A 3,848-nucleotide genomic window follows, 5' to 3' on the forward strand; every position below is an offset into this window, starting at 1 on the left:
CGCGATCTTGAGAAAACCTGAAACACATAACACATAACACATAACACGGTAAGCACGAAGCTTAGTGAATTCCCTAAAATACCACACATATCATATTAGCCACTCATGGCTATAACACTGTAAGACCCTCCGGTTTGTGTGTCTCAGTGGGACCCTCCAGTCCCATGGCTCGTTGGAACCTCTGGTTCGGTCTGGTTGGGACCCTCCAGTCCCGTGGCTCGTTGGACCCTCTGGTCCGGTCTAAGTGAGAACCCTCCGGTCTCATAACTCGTTGGAACCTCTGGTCCGGTCTCAACATCACATAATATAGCACAAATATACATATCACATAAACAATGCAAAACTCAAGTTAGCACATAAGACCCTCTGGTCACATATAACTACCACTCTAGGTAAAGTATAGTGAGAAGACTCACCTCGACAGCAAGCACGCATCCCCGTACTCGAATCTCGAACTAGCCACCGCCTACACATAGGGTAGTTATCTCAATAAATACTCGATTCTCGACTCCAAGAAACCAAAAGTTATTCTTCTCTCTTTAACTCTTGAATTGGGTAAAAGACCATTTTACCCCTCCATGGTCTCCATTACTCATGTTGACCAAACCCTAAAGTCAACAGAAGTCAAACTCAAGTCAACAGTCCATGTTTGACCCAACTCGTCAACTGCACTCTTGCGACTCGTCGAGTCCACTCGTTTCCTCAGAAGTCTCAAGAAGTTCCAGCTCAACTCGTCGAGTTGACCCCCAACTCGCCGAGTCAGGCCATGGACTCGGCGAGTCCCTTCGACCCGATTCCTCATTCAGACGTTTTCAAACAGATCTATCACTCCAAACACTAGATCTGTTATCTCAAGGCTCAATAAGCACGTAAAGCTTCGATCTTTATGTTCATGCATGATGTTATTGCTCCAAAATGATAATACAAGCCCTTCATGAATGATAAAGCCCAAAAACCCTCATATGGATGAATAAATGTAACATCTCAAAAATCAGGTATACCTTGTGAACCTTCTTCTTTGAGTGATTTTCATATTTAGCCCTTGATAAGAAGATGTTTGGTTGTCAGGTACACGGGGCATACTGGGGTGTACGCTCAGCGTACTTGTCCGCGTTCTGATCATGAAGAATTGCCAGGTTCGCGGGGCGTACCCGACCCAGAAGAGAAACCTTAATTCCTTGAGCCTCCCTATTTAAGCAACCTTATAGCCCTTTTTTGGCCACCTTTCCCAGAGCATTATCATTTCTAAACCCTAAATCTCATTCATATAGCAAGGGAGCATCTAGGAGAGCTTTGTAGTGTGTTCTTGGCCATTTGGAGCAAGTGAAAGCCTTGGAAAAAGAAGAGTTAGAGCTCAAGCTTGAGGATCCGAGATTAGCAGTGAAAGAAGCTTCATTTTGAGGTAAAAAGCTTCAAGCTTTACATCTTTTCTATTCATACCTTGTAAGAGAAGTTTTAGGGTTTTTGTCCCCAAGTTGATAGCTTTATGAGTTAATGAGCTCTTACAATCCGAGATCTGTCCCATGCTAGCTCATTTAGGGTTGTTATGTGATAAAAATCCTTTCTTGGTTGTCAAAAGTTGTTCATGCATGAGATATGGACCTTTAAAGGTTGGAAATGGAGTGGTTTGGTTGTTGGTGACTTACACATCCATGCAAAGGCCTAAAGTCACCGACTTTATGGATTAAGTCGTATTAGAGAAGTCAGATCTGGAATTTGGACGCAAGTCTTAACTAATTAAGACCCAAAAATCAAAGAATACTGAAACTAGGAATTACTCCGGGCGTAATCCCAGTACGCGGGGCGTAGGGGGTCGCGTTCCCCGTTTCTGTAAGGTTGCCGGGTACGCCCAGTGTACAGGGTTGGTACGCGCGGCGTAACCCGGATAGAGTTGAATTTTGTTGACTTTTAGGGTTTGGTAAATATTTGGGTATTTGAGCCATGAGAGGGGTAAAATGGTCTTTTACCCTTCTAAGGATGTCAAGAGAGAGTTCAGTCTAGCCTTTGAGAGTTGTATTGATTAGGGTATTTATTCCATGTAATTAGGTGGAGGCTAGACCAGATTTTTACCGAGTCAGAGATTTACCGAGACACCCGAGATGAGTCTTCTCACTACACTTTACCTTGAGTAGGTAACCAGAGTTATGAGATAGAGTATCTTGTATGCTATCTATGTGATGTGTTGCACTGCATTATTTCTATGTGACTTACGCCGTGTGTATATCAGAGTTAGGACCGGAAGGTCCACAGAGCTAGGACCAGAGGGTCCACAGTGTTAGGGCCCACAGAGTTATAGCCCCAACTGGCTAATATGTGTTATATGTGGCATTTTGGGGAACTCACTAAGCATTTATGCTTACAGTGTTTTATGTTATGTGTTTCAGGTACTAGTGAAGATCGTGGCAAGGCGCCGGCATGATTCGTACACACATGCGGAGTTTTATATGTTCTTTTGATCTTGGGATATGTTTTATGAATTGAGATGTGATACATTGAGATTTTTATAATAAATATGAATGGGAATGTGTTTTGAAAATGCGAAAAATTGTTTAGATTTTTACGGTGGTACAATTTGGTATCAGAGCCTTGGTTTGGGGGACTCGGATGCACCTTCGGGCATATCTGAACTCAAACTGAGGATTTGAGGAAAATTTTTGATAATAAAATAATTTTCAAAGAGTCAAAGAGTTTTGAAACAAACAGAGCAGAGCCGTGTGTGCGATCAGCCAACGCCCGGACGGTGATCTCCCAAAATACCCTTACAATAAGTGTTATGAGATATGTTATGCTATGATATAAGATGAGTTATGTTATGCATGCTAGAGTGGACTAGGTATTCTTATTAGGACTAGAGTGGTCTGATTTGTGATGCCTTAGTCTAGGAGTCTTGCTGCTAGGGAAGCTTGAGAGTGATTAGATAGCAGCGAGGAGTTTATGAGAGATCTGCTAGAGAATAGCCTATGATTATTTAGAATAGAGTACTTGGGATTTGGGACCCGGGGAGGAGGACTTGGGGTGAATGCTGATGCGGTGTGGACAGTAGTATTGGGCCCGTACTACTGGAGGCACCGGATCAGTGCGCAGTCCAAGAAAGAATCTTCGGGGTACCAGAGGTCAAGTAGGGTTGAGTTATCGAGTGTGAGTATACTCGAGCGAGTCCCTGATATTTCGTATGTTGTATTTCAGAGACATCATGGTTGGGATACGCCACACACCAGAGAGCAGTGGTGCTAGTGATAAGGAGATCCATATGATCATTCACGAGGAGGTGGCTGCGGCCATCAGGCCAGAGATACCAGAGATGTTTGGGTCTATCAAGACCACGCTGATAGAGACTTTTGATGAGCGATATGCTGCTCTTTCTAATGTTGTTGTTGCTGCGGCCACCGCAGCTGTAGCTACGGTTAGACCACAGGGTGGTGATGCGTTGCTGTTCCGGGAGTTCAGCAACACAAAACCACCAGAGTTTGATGGGACTCAGGATCCAATTGCGGCGATGAGGTGGATTTCGGAAATTGAGGGGTGTTTCTTCACATGCTCATGTCTAGAGCATTTGAGGGTTCGGTTGTTAGGCGTGTCAGACCCAACAAATAATAGGGGTACGATATACTCCAAAATACACTGCTTTAATGCACTAAAAAGTAGTACAACGCAAGCAGGGTCGAACCACAAAGACACGGGATAAAAGTCTATACCTTTTTTGCACAAGGTACTTTGGTCACAAAGGGGGGTTTGTTTGCAAAAGTAAATAACTAAATAACAATCTACTTTAAAAGCATGCACAAAATAAAATAGATTTGTAAACAAATTGATTGAATGGTTCTAGTTCTAGTTCTCAATGTTGTTGT

The sequence above is a fragment of the Lactuca sativa genome, chromosome 7 (assembly GCF_002870075.4).
Source record: "Lactuca sativa cultivar Salinas chromosome 7, Lsat_Salinas_v11, whole genome shotgun sequence".
Taxonomy (NCBI): domain Eukaryota; kingdom Viridiplantae; phylum Streptophyta; class Magnoliopsida; order Asterales; family Asteraceae; genus Lactuca; species Lactuca sativa.